The sequence below is a fragment of the Quercus robur genome, chromosome 10, assembly GCF_932294415.1.
Source record: "Quercus robur chromosome 10, dhQueRobu3.1, whole genome shotgun sequence".
Taxonomy (NCBI): domain Eukaryota; kingdom Viridiplantae; phylum Streptophyta; class Magnoliopsida; order Fagales; family Fagaceae; genus Quercus; species Quercus robur.
Window position 1 is genome coordinate 35,852,971 of NC_065543.1, and position 19,245 is coordinate 35,872,215.

The following is a 19,245-nucleotide window of genomic DNA, read 5'->3' on the forward strand; positions in this document are numbered from 1 at the left end:
ATGCTAAACCTTCAAAAAGTTGCATCTGACAAAACTGGTCTTGGGTATGATCCTTCTTTCTCTTCCAGCAGTACTTCCTCTAATGCTTCACATAGTGTTATCTTTGTTCCTCCTACTATAAATGCTATTTTAGACATAAATGATTCTAAAATGGAGATAAAAAGTGGGGTTAAAAATAACAAAGGAAAGTCCATTTTAGGAGCATCCCCTAAAATAAATAAGAAAGAGAGCAGAATGCTCATTACTCCACTAGTATGAAGACTCTTCCAAAGAAAACTCACTTTTGTCATCATTGTGGAGCATCTAGACACACTTGTCCTAATTGCTATAAGTGGCTTGCCAGTCAACAAAGTAATAGTGTGTTGGAGAACTTCTGAAAGTTATACTTCTTCTGACAAATTTCACAAGATTCGATCCTCCTTCTCACTCACCTAAACGGGGACCTCCAAAGAAGTAAAACTCCTCCTCCTTCCAAATCTCATGTGTGAAAGGAAAAAGAATCCTCTAAGTGATTTAGTCACTTTTCCAGCACTGCTTATGTAGTTTTTGTTTTTGGGCCAGTCTAGTTTTTTAGTTGCATTTTAGTATGATTGTTTGTCTTTTGTTGTTTATTGCTTTCAGTAAAAAAAAATAATAATAATAAAAATAAAAAGGAAATTTTTGAAAAATACAAAAACAGTGTATTTGTGTATATTGGTACTATGTACCTTGAATGGCCAATGAAACAAGGTTTTCTAACTTTGTATCTCTTGTAACTTGGATGAGCATCTTCATGCACAACTAAGCAATGTGAGCTTTGAGGCTCGTTGTGTAATTTTTATGATTTGATTAATCTTTTATCATTCATATCTATCACTCTTTTTGATGGAAATGACTAAAAAATCTTAAGAGAAAGGCAAAAATAACTATCTCACCACTAAAACTCATTAATCATAAAACATCTATGTGTAATTCATAAAAGTCGTGCTCGGTAAGGTGTAGCACTTGCACATCAAGAAAAAGATGTTTGGATAGAAATTCAAAGGGTATTTCTTTTCTCTCTTATATACCCATGCATGATATGCTCCATTGTGCTTAAAAGAAAAAAATTCAAAGAAAAAGATAAAGCAAAAAGAATTAAAATGCTTTTAAATACAGTTGCAAGCATGTTTTTAGGAAATATGAAAGTAATATGATATACCTCAAAGGTGATGATCCCCATCAAATAGTTATGATTGTGTGTGAGTGTTCTTGATTCATGAGTTTTGCATGATGAGACACTTATGCTTTCTTGCAATAGTTTCACACACAACATGCAACTCTTTGCTACTATCTTAAATTGTTAGTAGAAGCTATCTAAACTATCGATCCCCATCACAAGGAATACATGTGTTAGTAGAAGCTATCTAAACTATCTTAAATTGTTTTTGAAAATAAAATTGATTAGACATGTTTAGTGTTTTGGATCTTCAAATGCTTTGTATCTAGAGATTGTTTTATTGAGTGCTCAACATGCTATGATGTTTTTTGGTGTGATGTTTATCTTGTTTGTATTCATATCATGTTTTTTCTCTCTTGAAAATTTATGTTTCTATGCTTTTTAATACCAACTCGATAGCAGTCTCGACACCTCTCGATACTCCTCAACACTTGTCACTTCTATGGAACTTTTTCTCGGTTTTTATCAATACCTCTCGATACTAGCCCAATACATCGAGCCAAATTTCCTAACCATCTGTTTGCTTGATACCTCCCCAACACCAACCTTGATCCATCAAAAATTTTGGCCGTCAACACTTGTCAATACATCAAGTATTAATTCTCGATACCTGCTTGATCTGTCGAGATGCTGGGTTCTATATATACTCAAGGGTCAACCCGGTTTCATTTTCACTCAAAGATCTCGATATTTGTCTCATCTCTCTTAATCAAACCTCATTTTTTTCACCAAAGCCCTCTTCCACCCACTTTTTCGGCCTTTTCCAAGCTTCAATTCATTGGTAAGTGGTCCTAATCTCTTCTTTCCCTCATTTCTCATTCATTTCATGCATTTAGACCTAGGTTTTTGAATTTTTTGGGAATTTTGAGATTTTTGATATTGTGATGATTTTGTGGATTTAGGTCTTGTTGTTTTGCTATCACATGCTCATTCATTGCATTCTTAAGCTTTTTAATTGAGTTTTCATGCATTTCTAGTTTGTGTGCTTGATTATTTTTGTGACTGTTGTAGTTTGGATTGGGTTTTTGCCCATAATGTTCTTATTTTTGTCTATCACATGCTCATGCATTCCCATGCATCATTATTTTCTCTCTCTCTTTTTTGAGTATGTGTCTTGGTGTTCCCTTTCTATTTCCTTAGTTTCTTAACCATGGAACCCAAGAAATCTGCCCCCTCCAAAAATCCCGTCTCTCGAACGGTTCCATGATCCAAAGTCCCAACAGGATTTTGAGAACTTTTGTAATAGGTCAATTCATTCGAAACACCATCTTATTTTGTTTGATTTTGCAGACACATTACTACCAATGCGTTTAGTGGGGTTGGGATTTTCTCTGCAAGAAACCCTTCCAAAGTCCTAGCATGTTTATATAGGAGTTCCAACATACACACTATAGATACCTCTGTCCCCCAGTTTCTGACTGTATTTTGAGAAACATGTATCGTAGTTACCCCGGAACTCATTTCCAAAGTACTACATGTCCTTAGGGTAGCTCATCATGACTATCCTGGTTGTCCTTATCTCCAAGATCTGTCTCAAGATAAGCCTGCCACATGCTTCTATTAGCGTACCATGACATGGGGTAATACTCGGAACTTCATTACCCATGATTTTGCAGAGAGTCCACGGATTCTTAATATGGTGATGACCTTTATTCTCACACCACAGTCTCACTATAACTTTATCACTGAGCCTCGTGCTCGTTTTCTTCTCTCTTTTGGAAGGTCTTTCTATATACTTTCCCTTACATATGATAGTATCCATATTGGATATCTATCAAGACACTGCTACACGTGATAAGCTAATTTTCCTTCAGCTATCACATGCACTCTCACACATGCACATGTTCCTTTTCCTTCTTCTACTCATTTTCCTATGATGGGTGCTATTAGTAAGGAATCTTTGGTTAGGAGCTCTGCTCAGCTGTTGGCCAAGGCCAAGCGGCCTCGTTATGAGTCTACTCTCCCTCACCGGGAAGAGGCTGAGTTTCACGCTGCAAAGGATACTACCTATGCCTCTTGACCTTCCTCCTCATCTGCTCCACCAAGATGACTTTGGTGCTTGTCTTTGCTATCTTTCTAATGAAATGTGTCAGATGAACACTAGGGATTGGCTGGATTGCTTGGCGTCAGTCTCGCCTTGGTGGCTTCATTCCTTCTCCCAAGCATAAGCCTTCTATGGACTCTTCTAATAGTGGAGATGATGATGGTGATGGTGATGATGCTTCTGGCTCAAACTTTGATGATGAGATGACGACCTCTCAATGATTCACCTTTTGTCACCCGTGACAAAAAGGCAAAGTAGTGTTGGTTATGAGAGAGTAGTCTTGTTGTTAGGGGGAGAGCTAGACTAGTGATAGGGGGAGAGTTTGATAGATGCAGTGAGATTTTTGTTGTATAGTTTTCTCACTACATGTACACTTGGTTTTGTAACCATTTTACATACATTGTGCTTTATTTGATATATATGGTGATGATGTATGTTTTTCACTCTTTATCTCACATGTGTTGGTTATTTTCTTTCTTTATACACATGTTTCTTCGTTTATATAACTTGTCTGTTTTTCACACTTGATGCCTTGATGGATCTTGTTTAGTATTTCAATTAAGACAGGTTGCAAGTCTTTCATATCGTGATCTCTCTTCTTGCAAAGTTTTCCAAGAGCTCATATTATTAGTTAGACTTTTGTACTTTCAGTGTATTTAATTGAGGAGATTGTTATCTTATACTTCTCTCATAATTAAGTTTGTGGTTTTGTCAAGGGATTGCTAAAAAGGGAAATTGTTAGGGTTATATTTTCAATGTATTGGCTTATCCTTAAAAAACGCATTTCACTTGTAATTGAATAGATCTAAATTGGGTTTAATGTATCAAGTATGTGAATTCTACTTTACAAGTGGTATCATTAAAGACATGAAGATTAAACCAAGAAACAAGTGAAAAAAAAGTTGGAACAGTGAATCTCGACACTAGTCTCAACATAAGCTCAACACTATCATCTATCGAGATTTAATGAAGGATTCTAGACACAAACTCGACACTAGCTTGATCTATCGAGAACTATGATTTCAAAATTTTCAATTCTGAATTTCGGCCCATGATGACATGGATTGTTAGGGTTTCTTTCACTAAATCTCTAGATTATATAAAAGCTTTATTTTAGAGTCATCAAACACATAGAGACTCAATTAGAGAACTCATACACTTTGTGAGAATCTATTGTGTTTCGTGCGTGTACATGCAAGTTAGATTCTCAAATGTGCAAAGAAAGTGAACTACATATCTAACAGTAAATTTAAGTGTAAAATGCTCATGAACAATAAAAATGAGAACTTTAACACTTTAACATCTAAAGAAAGTAAAAGGCAAAGAAAGGAAAGTAAAGAAGGCATGCAACATACATGGAAAACCCTTAGGAAGGGGTGAAAAACCACAGCAAGTGAAGGGCAGAATATCCTTAACTCCTTAAAGCTCTTTATTATGTGAAAATTTAAGGTATTACAGATGGTGATATTCTTCCCCAAAAGCCTCCATTTTCCTCACATTCTTGCCTAGATTTCTGCCTCTCTTTCTATCTATTTTGTCTCTTACCCTAATTGCTCAGCAACATGTTCCTTCTCTAGTACGAGGAATGTTGTTAGGTACACAAAAACAGGTGTCAAGCCCCTATTTCCCCATTTAAACCCTAATACAGCTATTGTACTATGCCATGGTTGGAGGAGTGAGATAATTCGTCAATATCAGGATGGTAAGATGAAAGGTGGCTCTGCTACACCTTAAGGGACAAGTATTAGACAAGGAATGGGACGCCAAGGGGGTAGGAGCGATACATGTGTTTTCAGCAGTGGTCCAAATTAGCTTCAGCCAATAAGAGGTGTTCTACAACTCTAACCACAAGGGGTCGCTATCTCCCTTTTACGCTGGTGCTGGGTTCTATGCCAGGGCACGCAATTCTCTCCCCACAAGGGTGATCATTCTGTTGGCACAAGTCAGGGACACTCTTCCCTTTGCCAACATCCCCTTTCCTCTCCTCACAGCTTGTCCACATGTAGGGTCCAAATTCAGCCAAGTTAGCACTCTTGTTTGCCTTGGCTAGTGTATTGTGTAATGCGTCTTAAGGTCTTGTAATCAAGTGCTTCTTGATGTTCAACATGCTTTGAAGTGAAGAACTTTGTAGCCAACAACAATCATTCAGTTGCTTGGAGTTAATCACATATTGGGATCCATGCAAAGGAAGAAGCCTTCTACAAGATTAAGTCCAATTTGGGATTGGAGCAAAGGTTCAGCAATAGATTGGTATTGTGTGATAGTCTAGGATAGTGGCAAGATTCCTTATACTTATAACCACTTGTTCTTGATTAGGGGATTATTGGGAATAGTGACCTAAAATTCACCCGGTGGGGGATTTTTGCCTTGCAAGAGGTTTTCTTTATTCGTCAACAAATCATTGTGTTCATTTACTTTCCACAGCACTTAGTTTATTTGGTGATTTGTTGGTACCTCCACTATTTGCATGTAATTTGACCTAATTAATTAACTTGGATAATTGAATTAATTATCTGAGGTCAATCTATAACCCAACAATTACTAATTTTAACAATTTTATTCTATAAAATTACACTTTACCTCCATTGAATAATACTATAGCCACAAAATTTTCTACAATATTTTTACAAAATGTTAAGATAACAAATTCTTATTGGATTTTATTTGGACCCACCACTTCCATCACTTTTTTTTTTTTTTTTTTTTTTTAACTTATGAATAACTAATCACCACATCAACAATTTGTAAAAATATTTGCAATTCTAGTATTTTTCTTCTTTTAAAAACCATAAAAAAATTTATAGATCTAAAATATAAAACAAAATATACAAACCCAACAAAAATTACCAATAACAATCCGGCAATTTAAACAATTTTTACCCAAAATAAACAATCCGGCAATTTAAAAAATTTTAAACAAAATAACTTTGTCCTTATCTAGTAGTAGATGCACGCATAAAAGACAACAAATATATATATATATATATATATATAAAATAAAATAAAAATAAAAATCTCTCAGTAGCTAAGCAAAGACCGTCCCCCTAACTTTAAGTCTCTGCACTGCCCTTGTTTGAAGGTCTATATTCATAGTAAAAATCCTCCATGGTTACTGTTTTATCTTTTAGAATTTTTATATTACAATAATAGAATAACCCTATGGCTATACTAGCAATGGAATAACCTCAAGCATGTAGTAGACTTAGGATGTTTAGTTAAAAAAAAAAAAAAAGATGTAGTAGACTTAGGATTTAGTGTATAAGTAGAATAGTAGTTCTAGTATAATAAAATTGGACAACCTACAATGGGCTTGGGCATAGTATCTCTAACACATCAAGCAATGTTATTGGCTAAAAGAAACATCAATAAAATATTTTCAGTAAGCTGCTATTTCCTCTCCAAAACGCTTTAACAACCTTGGTTGGAGGCCAATGCATATATTATACTTGATTTTTCTTACATTTTAACTCTACAGAACTTGTGACAAGTTTTAAACAGTTAGGTGTTGATGACTATCATCCAAATAGCAGTACATTTACAATTCCTATGAATATGTGAATAGGAATATTGGGTGTAACACTAAAGCCTTTATAGAAAATTATGTGTAATTTTTATGGCAATTTATGCTAATGGGTTGTGTTCATGTTGTTGTCTTGAGTGAGAACACTGAGAGGTATTCAATTACATGGATCAACCCAAACATGACTTATGTAATAATCATGTGTCAAAACCACTCAACACAAACATGACTCCTCTAATAATCTAGTTGACACGACACAAAATGACCCAACCTACATAACATGCTTAAAAAACATGTTGTCTTGGATTAGGATAGACATAATCGATTGTCCCATTTATTAATAGACTGGGTGTCTAGGTTCAAGATGTTGGGTTAAGATAACTTGACCACGGTTAATTAATTTAATTATCTAAGTTGATTAATTAGGTCAAATTACATGCAAATCATGGAGGCAACAACAAATCACCAAATAAACTAAATGCAATGGAAATTAAATTGATACGTTGATTTGTTAATAAATGGGAAAAACCTTTCGCAAGGCAAAAACTCCACCAGGTAAATTTAAGGTCACCACTCCCAAGGATACACTAATCAATAATCAAGCGGTTACAAATATAAGGAATCTTACCACTACCCTAGCCTATCCCAAAATACTAACCAACAGTTGAACTTTCGCTCCAATGCCCAATTAGACTTGATCTTGTAGTAACCTTCTTTCCTTTATTGCACAAATCTCCAATCTGTGACTAATTCCTTTGCACATATCCCAGCACATGACTAACTCCACAACAAACCTTTGATTGTTGTAGTTGATTCGCAACAACTTCACATAGAAACACCAATAAAATCTTCAATGTTAGTGCTTGATAATTTACTTTGTTACAAAACCCAAAGGCGTACAAAAAATGCAACAAGAACTCTTTATTCTGTAGGAGGAGACTAGAGTTTCAATAATAAAACCTTATGAAGTTTTCTAGGGTTAGAGTTTTCTTTCTCCACCTCCTTATTTAATTAGGAGCTTAATAGGCCTTTTAAATTGGCTTTCCTATTCCAATTAGGTTTACACAAACCTTGGGCTTTCCTAATCCTATAAGAATTATGCAAACCCATAAACAAATAGCCTTTAGGAATCAAAATGTTGTAGACTATATCAGAAATCCTGTAAGCTCGATAGATTGAGAGATATCAAGACAGGTTTCGAGCTTTAATAAATCTCGATAGATCAATAGGTATCGAGGAAGTATTGGGACCTGCAGATTCAGCTTTGCTTAAGCAGTTCTTGAGTAATCTTCATGTCTTTAACGTAACCACTTGTAATAATCATCTTGAACCTACTTAGATTTACCAAAATAAAAGTAAAGTGTGTTTTGTCATAAGATATTCCAATTACATAAAAATATGAACCTAACTAAAGAGAGTTAATATCATACCATACTAACTGATACGACTAGTGTTTGTCGTATTGGTATGTGAATGTGTACAAAAACACCCTTATAAGCAATTCGTACTCGTTAGACCATCACAAAAGTGGTCTTCTCTTCATTGCGGTTCAATCCATGTACCCTTGGAACAAGCCACTAGAGTGGATCCCACACTCCACCCTTGAGAATGGGATTTGATGAACACTTTTCATCATCTTCATCCTTCAGCCCTAATTTTCCTGAATTCTTTTAATTTGACCCTAATATTTAAAACACCATAATTTACTTATTTTAAGTCCAAACTAAACCCATAAACTATCGTGTTTTATCTTATGGAATGTACTATCAATCCATGTAAAAGAATATTGACAAAAAAGAGTTTTAGTGAGTCAAAATCGGCCTACAATTTTTGGGTTTTTCACCAACTTTCCAAACTAGGTTTTGGATTTTTCTCTCTACATAACGTACATCTCTACAAAATTTTAAAAGCAAGCTATTATTTCAGTAGAAACATATTCATATGATCACGATTAAATCATTCAATTCATGTCATAAAATAACATGCCTCTATAAATAAATATTTGAAAATTCAAGCATATAAGTTTTTTTTTACAAGTGATAGAGACCATGCTATCATTAATACAAGAGTGAAAACAAACATATATAGCTCTCATACCAATGTTGAATTTGTTAGATGAACCATATATTCACATACCTTTGTAGAATTGATTACCCACTTCCCATATCTTTCTCTTGGTTGCTTTACAAACTCCTCCACATGACCTCTACAGTTCTTAAAGCACCTTTGCAACACTGGAGATGCTACCAAAGTCTAATTCAAGATTCCATCGCTCTAAATTCCATGGTACTCTTGATGGTGCCCCTAGAAAGAGATGATTAGCATGAGAGAGCACTTAGGAATTGTATATACGATTTTGTTCTCGCAATTTCTCTCTTGCTCTTCTTTTTTTCTAACTATTGTAGGAGGTTCTAAATACAAATAGGATAAACCCACTCATTGTATATTACTCTACAATTGATTTTGACAACTTATATTTAGATCAGTTTAAATTCAAATTTAAATCCACTTATTAGATAACCCACGGATAGATAACCATGTAGATGATACATCGGCCATTGGTTATGAGTCAAGTCAAATCCGTCCCAGAATTTAACAATTATAAAGAAATAAATTCCCAAATTTTTTATTCCATAATAACATCAATTAAAGTACAAAGAAATATACAATCTAAAAGTTTGATCTCAATCAAAATGAATCTCAATCAAGATTTAGGGGAAAAAAAAATCTATGAATAAAAAATGATATGACAGTTTTTTCTTTAAGTTTGGATTAAAATAAAGGTTAGCAACTCAAGGGTTTCAATTAAGGATCAACAATATATAAACATTAAAAGTTCAAACTTATTTTGGACAAAAATGACATGTACTTATATGGGCTAAATTAATTTGTATCAAAATGGGTCAACTCATCTTGACTCAAATAATGAACCAGATAATTTTAACATAGACTCTTTTATATTAAACATTAATCTGTAAAAAATTGTGATGCATATATGGGTCTAGATATCCGTCGTCATCCTTACTTAGAGATGATTCAATATTTAAGGGTAAAATACTATTTAGGTCCTCAGACTTTATCAAAAGTTAGTTTTTCATCCTTCAATTTAAAAAAATTCTTTTTTTCCATCCTTAAGCGTTTTTTTAAAAAATTAATAGTTTAGAGAGAAAATATGGATGAAAATAGATCTTTTTTAAATTGTAAGAATATAAAGTAAAATATTTTCGATAATTTAGAGATGAAAGAGGAAATATTTGATAAAGTTTCTAGGCCAAAACAATATTTTACCCGTATTTAAATTGTTAAGCTTTGCAATTATGGCCATGTTCTGTTTGATTTGATGGCTCCGTCTATCTATGGCCTAATCGAACGTTTTAATTAAATAACGTGTACTGTACTTTTGTTCCAAAGGTTCGCGCTAATCGTATAATTGGAAGCTAAATGGAAGACGAAGTTTTTTAAATAATACATATGTACGCATATTTTACGAAGATTATACTTGTACTTACTATGTATACGATTATTGAAACTGATAATATATATAATAGACATAAAATAAGGAATTTTTTTAGTTTATATTATAATGTATCCATTTTGAAACAACTTGTTTATTTTTTTACTAAATATGTGTTAAAGTATATTTGTATTTAAAAAAAATTGAAAAAAAATTAAGAAAAAGTGAAGTTTTATTTAGCTTTTTGCTAAAAATGTACTAGGTGAGAAAGAGTAAGATTTTTTTTTAAACAAAAAAACAATACATGAAAATTAAAAAGCAAAAAGTTAATTTATAAGTTAGTCTCAAATACACACTAAGTAAATGTGTACAATATTGTATAAATTAATTTAGTCTACGATATAATATTTATATTTGTGGGGCCAGAAAATCTGCTACTCTAGCCCACTTTACATTAGGGCTCAAAGCTTAAGCCGAGGAGAATAATTGCCGATGACGCATAATGAAAGTCCAAAAAAGGGCCTAAGAATCTGGTCGAGGACGATCTCATGCTCGGCACCCCACAGAACGCCTAAAGGAAAGGACGAGCTCAATGCAGGAGCAGGACAAGTGAAAAAGCTGCCAATACTGTAATAAAGAACTCTGCGTCTGACAGGCCCATGCTCTTCACCATGCTATTCAACTTTTACAACCACTCCCAACCACTCTAGGTATGGGCTGATAGGACAAGTCCCCACCCCAGAAAATGAAACTTACACGTGGACATTGGAAGGAAAGTAAATACTAGTATAAAAGGGAAGAAGAACCAAGGGGGAGGGGGATCCCCAAAAAGAAAAGAAGTCCTACAAAAGGAAGAACGAGAAGAACACTAAGCTCCTCAGACGGGGTCTGAGGACCGAAACCCCACAGGCCGCACCGGAGGAAGGTTTTGCTAGACACGCCAGGTTCAACCTCATATAAATTTCTATAAAAACCATAACTAGACCGCTGTCCGGTGACCAAGGCCTAGCCTTTCAAGCCCACGCTCTATAAATTATATTGTTTGGGCCCTAACGTGCGAACCCAACATTATTTTGTGGGTCGTTACTAATTGTGTCCTTACAATATTGATAGTAAAAAATAAACCTATAATTACCTACAAAATAAAAGTATAACAATATAACGTGTAATTTGTTATTTCATATTTGATTATATTTTCGTACGCATTAAGTGTTTATTCGTCTACTCTTTTTTAGCAATCTTTATCAGACTAGTAATTTTGTTATAGCTTAGTCATTATGCTTAATGAGTTATAATTTAATTTAAAAATCTAGGTTTATAGGAAAGTTAAAATTTATTGATTCATTCTTAATGAGAAAGAAATATGGTAACATTATTATTTTCACCAACTTTCCAAACTAGGTTTTGGATTTCTCTCTCTACATGACGTAAATCTCTACAAAATTTTAAAAGCAAGCTATTATTTCAGTAGAAACATATTCATACGATCACGATTAAATCATTCAATTCATGTCATAACTCATAACATGCCACTATAAATAAATATTTGAAAATTCAAGCATATAAGTTTTATTTTTTAAGTAATAGAGACCATGCTATCATTAATAAAAGAGTGAAAACAAACATATATAGCTCTCATACCAATGTTGAATTTGTTAGATGGACCATATATTCACATACCTTTATACAATCGATTACCCACTTCCAAGATCTTTCTTTTGGTTGCTTTACAAACTCCTCCACATGACCTCTACAATTCTTAAAGCACCTTTGCGACACTGGAGAGGCTACCAAAGTCTAATTCAAGATTCCACACTCTAAATTCCACGGTATTGTGGATGGTGCCCCTAGAAAGAGATGATTAGCTTAAGAGAGCACTTAGGAATTGTATATACGATTTTGTTCTCGCAATTTCTCTCTTGCTCTTCTTTTTTTCTAACTATTGTAGGAGGTTTTAAATACAAATAGGATAAACCCACTCATTGTATATTACTCTACAATTGATTTTGACAACTTATATTTAGATCAGTTTAAATTCAAATTTAAATCCACTTATTAGATAACCCATGGATAGATAACCATGTGGATGATCCATCTGCCATAGGTTATGAGTTGAGTCAAATCCGTCCCAGAATTTAACAATTATAAAGAAATAAATTCCCAAAATTTTTATTCCATAATAACATCAATTAGAGTACAAAGAAATATACAATCTAAAAGTTTGATTTCAATCAAAACAAATCTCAATCAAGATTTAGAAAGGAAAAAAAAAATCTATGAATAAAAAATGATATGATAGTTTTTTCTTTAATTTGGATTAAAATAAAGGTTAGGAACTCAAGGGTTTCAATTAAGGATCAACAAAATATAAACACTAAAAGTTCAAACTTATTTTGGACAACAATGACATGTATTTATATGGGCTAAATTGATTTGTGTCAAAATGGGTCAACTCATCTTGACTCAAATAATGAACCAGATAATTTTAATACATGCTCTTTTATATTAAACATTAATCTGTAAAAAATTGTGATGCATATATGGGTCAAGATATCCGTCACCATCCTTACTTAGAGATGATTGAATATTTAAGGGTAAAATACTACCTTAAACTTTACCAAAAGTTAGTATTTCATCCTTAAATTTAAAAAAAAAAAAAAAAATCATTTTTTTATCCTTAAGCTTTTTTTTTTTTTAATTAATAGTTTAGAGACAAAATATGGATGAAAATAGATCTTTTTTTTTTAAAGTGTAAGAATATAAGAGCATCCACAACAGATGTTCTATAAAAAAATGTCATTTTGTCACATCAAAAGCCTACTTTATTATTTTACCACATTAAAAGCCTACTTTATTATTTTACCACATCACATTTATCAGATGTTTTATCATTTAATTGTATACATTAAAATAATATTTACTACACATTAAAATAATATATTGAGGGCGTTTGGCTACTGTGTTTTCCTGCGTCTACGTTTCCGTTCTGCGTTTTCTTTGTTTGTTTTTTTTTTTTTTTTTTTTTTTGCCCGCATATGTTGACTTTGGTGCACAAAAATTACTGTTTTGCACTGTAGCAGTACTGTTTATGTACTGTAGCAACACTGTTCACACATTAAAAAATATTAAAAATAGGTCCCACGGTACTTTTCATACATTTAAAAATTAAAATTATTTTGCTACAGTGTTTTCAGTTTTCAGTTTCAGTAACAATAAGCTCAATCCAAACGGACCCATTAACTCCTCACACCAAACACCAAGAAAGAGAGAGAGAGAAAGTCAAAAAGAGCGAGAGAGAAATGAATAAAAAACTATTTTTTTTAGCATTTTTGTCTGTACCGTTTCAAAATGGAACAGTATTGTTCACATATGGCAAAAATTATGAGATTTGAAACCTCTCATAAAAGAGATTTTTTGTGTTTAATGTACCAAATATGCCAAATATTTGACATTTGACACATTTGATATATTTTTTACTGTGGATGCTTTAAAGTAAAATATTTTCAACAATTTAGAAAAGAAAGAAAAAAATTTCAATAATTTAGAAACAAAAACAAACTTTTAAAGTTTTGGAATGAAAAATAAATATTTAATAAAGTTTCAAGGCCAAAATAATATTTTTCTCGTTATTTAAATTGTTGAGTTTTGCATTTATGGCCATGTTCTGTTTGATTTGATGGCTCCGTCTTTCTATGGCCAAATCTAACGATTTAATTAAATAACGCGTACTGTGATGCATATATGGGTCAAGATATCCCTCGCCATCCCTACTTAGAGATGATTGAATATTTAAGGGTAAAATACTATTTCGGTCCAAAAACTTTATCATAAATTAGTATTTCATTCTTAAATTTTTAAAAAATTATTTTTTTATCCTTAAGTTTTTTTTTTTTAATTAATAGTTTAGAGACAAAATATGGATGAAAATAGATCTTTTTTTTTTAAGTGTAAGAATATAAGAGCATCCACAGCAAATATTCAATAAAAAATGTCATTTTGACTCATCAAAAACTTACTTTATTATTTTACAACATCATTTTACAACATCTCATTTATCAAATATTTTATCATTCAATTCTATACATTAAAATAATATTTACTACATATTAAAATAATATATTAACTCTTCTCACCAAACACCAAAAATGAGAGAGAGAGAGAGAGAGAGAGAGAGAGAGAGAGTAAAAAAGAGTGAGAAAAAGAAATGAATAAAAAACTTTTTATTTTTAACATTTTTGTCCATACCGTTCCAAAATATAATAGTACTATTCACATATGACAAAAATTATGAGATTTGAAACCACTCATAAAAGGATTTTTTGTATTTAGTGTACCAAATGTGCCAAATATTTGACATTTAATATATCTACTATGAATGTTCTAAAGTAAAATATTTTTAACAATTTAGAGATGAAAGAATAAATTTTCAATAGTTTAAAAACAAAAACAAACTTTTAAAGTTTTGAAAAGAAAAATAGATATTCAATAAAGTATCAAGACCAAAATAATATTTTTCTCGATATTTAAACTGTTAAGAGTTTTACATTTATGGCCATGTTATGTTTGATTTGGTGGCTCCGTCTTTCTATGGTCAAATCTAACGTTTTAATTAAGGCTGTGTTTGGTTGCTGTAAAACGTTTTCCGGAAAATACATATTTTCCGGAAATGCTAATTTCCGGAAAAGGAAAATATTTCTGTGTGTTTGGTTGCATTTCAAAAAATTTTCCGGAAAATATTTTCTGGTGTTTGGAAAAGAAGAAGGAAAACACAAATCCAGAAAAACACAAGCCACAACCCAGAAAACACGAATCTAGAAAACACAAATCCAGAAAACACGATCGTGATCCGAGATCGCGATCTCGCGAAGGCGAGATCGCGATCAACGTCGCGATCTCGCGACGGCGCGATCTCGCGAAACGCTTCATGAGATCGCGCCGTCGATCGCGATCTCGATCCGGCGCGATCTCGCGAAAGCGAGATCGCATTCGACGGCGCGATCTCGCGAAGCGTCGATCGCGGTCGTCGGACTGGTCTTCTCCCCTCGCGCGCGCGCGCTCTCTCTCTCTCTCTCTCTCTTTTTCCGGAAATCCTTTGAAGTGAAAATGAGGGGAGAAATTCATTTCCGGGTCAAAGGTGAAATTAGTGGTCAACCGGAAATCATTTTCCGAAAAATAATGTTTTCCGTGACAGCCAAACACATGGATTTTCCGGAAATTGATTTCTGAAATTGGTTTTCACCCAATTCAAACGCAGCCTAAACAACGCGTACTGTACTTTAGTTCCAAAGGTTCGCGTATATTGACGTATTATTGGGAGCCAAATGGAAGACAGAAGTTTTCTAAATAATATGTATGTATGCAGATCTTACGAATATTATACGTGTACTTACTAAGTACACGTATATGATTATTGAAACTGATAATATATATGTAATAGCCATCAAATAAGGAATTTTTTTAGTTTATATTATAATGTGAAACATATTATTTAGTTTTTTTTGCTAAAAATGTATTAAAGTATACTTGTACTTTAAAAAAAAAAAAAAAAAAGTGAAGTTTTATTTAGTTTTTTGCTAAAAATGTACTAGGTGAGAAAGATTAAGAATTTTTTTTTAAAGAGTACATGAAAATTAAAAAGTAAAAAGTTAATTTATAAGCTAGTCTCAAATTCACAATAAGTAAATGTGTACAAATTGTATAAATTAATTTAGTCTACGACATAATATTTATATTGATAGTACAAAATAAACCTATAATTACCCACAAAATAGATGTATAATATAACGTGTAATTTGTTATTTCATATTTGATTATATTTATGCATGCATTAAGTGTTTATTTGTCTACTCTTTTTTAGCAATCTTTAATAGACTAGTAATTTTGTTATAGTTTAGTCATTATGCTTAATGAGTTATAATTTAATTTAAAAATCTAGGTTTATAGGAAAGTTAAAATTTATTGATTCATTCTTAATGATAAAGAAATATTGTAACATTATTATTTTAACTATTGTATAAATAGAGAAAAATATAATCATCATATTTTTTTTTGTTCAGCACCCCAAAATCAAATTCCTGACTCCGCATGAGATGTAGAACTACATGCCCACAACCAATAACTAAACAACAAAATAGGAGTAACAAATATTAAATGAATAGAGAAGTAAGAGAAATTTGAAACAATCTGGTAAATCAATGAAGCATTACCATAGAAAAGGACAGAAAAGTTTCTAGTACATAGGGCTGTCCATGGGTTGAGTCGGATCGGGATTAGAGTTGATTTGTACTCGATCCGTTTGAGTTTGGTGATTGAGAATTGGACCCGTACTCGACTGACAAACAGGTCGGACCCGGGGTTTCGAGTTGTCGGTTGAAGGGTTGAAATCGTTGGTTTAACGGGTCTTGGCTACATATTAGACAAAAAAATGAATCAAACAAATGATCAATAAAATACAAATCAGATAAACAAAATAAAAAAAAGTGTTAGGGTTTTTATTTTTTAAAGTTTGGGTTTCAATTTTTTAAGTTAATGTTTCGAGTTTGATAAGTGAAAACTAAAATTTATGACCAAACAAATCAAATCAATAACTATAGATGTTTGAGTTTTAAGTGATTTGATCAAATGATAAACTTGTATCTCAAAATAGAAAAAAAGAAAGATAATAAAGGAAGAAAATATACTTAGGACAAGATAATAGTGCAAGACAAGATATGTTTTCAGACTAGTCTCAGTAAGAGTACAAGACAAGACAACTTTATACAACTTCCTACAAACTAACGAGAGGTGGAAAAAAAAAATTAAAGATAGGTGGTAGATTTTCTACCAATGAGAGGAAGACAAGTGGGGAAATGATCCTAACCTTATCATTTTGCCTAACAGGTGACGAGAGCCTAAAAAAAAAAAAATTGAAGATAGGGTGATAGATTTTCTAACAATGGGAGGAAGACACGTAGGGCAGAGAAAAATTTAAAACAGATTTCACTTTTTTTTGGCCAGTTCGGTTTATGCAAGTCTCAAATCCTTTTAACACACCACCTGAAGTGAGACTTTGGTTTTCAAGGGAAGATGACCCCTACCTGACCGATCAGGCTATTCGGATTGGCCTGCTGGGCTTCAGATTCGGTCGGGTCCCTGGCCTGTTGGACAGCTCTAGACACTGATATGACACGGATACAAAACTTTTGAAAAAATATTTGTGCTCATAGTACATGTGTGTGTACTAGGCTTATTTAGTTTAAAGCACCACTCAAACTCAGTTTTAATATCTCAATTCTTGTAATACAAAATTCTATCCCATGTATCTTATTCTATTCTCTCTCTCTCTCTCTCTCTCTCTCTATATATATATATATATATATATTATCTTAACTCATTCCCAATTTGTTTAGCTAAAAGATTTAGTTTCAATTTTCAACTTAAAAACTCAACTTTAGCTAAAATGATGAAGCCCACACATCTGCTTGAGGCAACACTCTAAGCACTAAAGATGCCAAACCCAGAGGTCAGTAGCCAACTTAAAGCTTCCCCACCTTCTACCACCACTGGCAATCCACAAATCCACCAATCAAAACCCTCAAACACTCAACCTATTACTTTTGTTTTCCATCCACCACCTCATAAATCACAAAAAACCATACCTATTCACCATTGCAGATCCATTCACACCACAAACACCTTTAACACCACAACAAATTTATATCTATATATATCTAAAAGTTGAAGCGTAATATTTATTGTTGTTACGCTTTTATAGAGCTACATCAACGGCCACATAATCTACTTATTTTCTCTTTCTAAACTTTTATTCTCCTAATTCTAAGAAAAAAAAAAAATCCTGTTAGTCCACATTTACTATTACACCTTCAACATTTCTCCTCTCTCTCTACCTTTTTGTCTCCCACTACTCTCTACTTTACATCTTTATTTCCCCACTACTCTCTACTTTACTATTATACTTTTTTTTTTTTATCATTTTCTCTTTCTTATATTTTAACTATTCTTCTCCCCATTTTATTTTGTAAAAATTCAATATCATTTTTCCCATTCAATCCATATTTTCCCTACAAAAAATGATGAGTACACTCTCTCTTTACTTTCTTGTGGATTTTTTTTTTCTTTCTTATAATTTTCTTTAAGGTTGATGGTTTTTGTAAGTATGTGTTTTGGTGTTGTGTTTTTTTTTTTAATTACCCATTACAAAGTATTCTCTTTCCCTTTTATATATAACTTTGCTTGAATTTTGATTTGGCTTAGTACTTAGTTTTTTTTTTTTTTTGGATAGGTAAATCATGATGAAAACAAAGAAAGAAAGAAAATACAAGTACAACTCAATCACTCATAATTATGCATGCATTAACCACCAGCAATATGAGAGTAGATTTTTTAGGCTTCATCATAGCTCATGGGAATCCATTTTTTTTGGAGAATAAGATTATCAAAACGATTTTTGATTGGATAATTGCATATTCAAGTAACGTGGGGACCCCTTATCAACAATTAGATATCACACTTTTGCTTTGGATTGTATCACATGCTGAGTCAAACGGATAAGTTTTGCCCTAGATCTTTGTTGTTCAGAAAGATGCATGATCTGTTGTACGGCCATCACATTTTGCAACATTTTTTCCTATTATATAGCTTTGCTTGAATTTTAATTTGAGTTAATACTTAGTTTTTTTTTTTTTTTTTTCTTGGATAGGTAATAAGAGTAATATTAATCATGATGAAAAAAAGAAAAAAGAAAAAAACTACATGATATTCATGATGGTGAACATAAGAAAAAACAACAAACAACATCAAAGAAAAAATAACTCTTGGGACGATTCTAAAAGTAGAAAGAAACTCTATGATAGAAGAACAATTAGAAGAACCCCAACACCTAGACTAATTGAAAAGAGTTCGCTAGCATAAAGCTTATACTTAGTTTTTTTGAAAATAGGAATTTGAGTTTATGTCAAAACACAATCTACATGGCTATGAATTTTAAAATGCCTACCAATTTTTTGAGTGAAAAATTGTTATAAAGTTTA

At 32.5% G+C, this 19,245-nt stretch overlaps 1 protein-coding gene across 9 annotated transcripts in view; it reads right to left on the minus strand.

Annotated features, from left to right (window-relative positions):
• The window catches only part of LOC126701530 (disease resistance protein RPS2-like), a 34,733-nt gene extending 17,728 nt beyond the window's left edge, over positions 1–17,005 (minus strand). For 4 of the 9 annotated variants that reach the window (XM_050399688.1, XM_050399686.1, XM_050399682.1 and 1 more), the window contains exons 1-4: positions 16,897–17,005; positions 16,423–16,621; positions 11,897–12,063; positions 8,899–9,066 (exon numbers count right to left, since the gene is read on the minus strand). The gene's annotated coding sequence lies outside the window, so the exon portion shown is untranslated. The other 5 variants (XR_007647389.1, XR_007647391.1, XR_007647390.1 and 2 more) reach the window with 5 other exon arrangements.
• Positions 17,006–19,245: the final 2,240 nt, after the last annotated feature.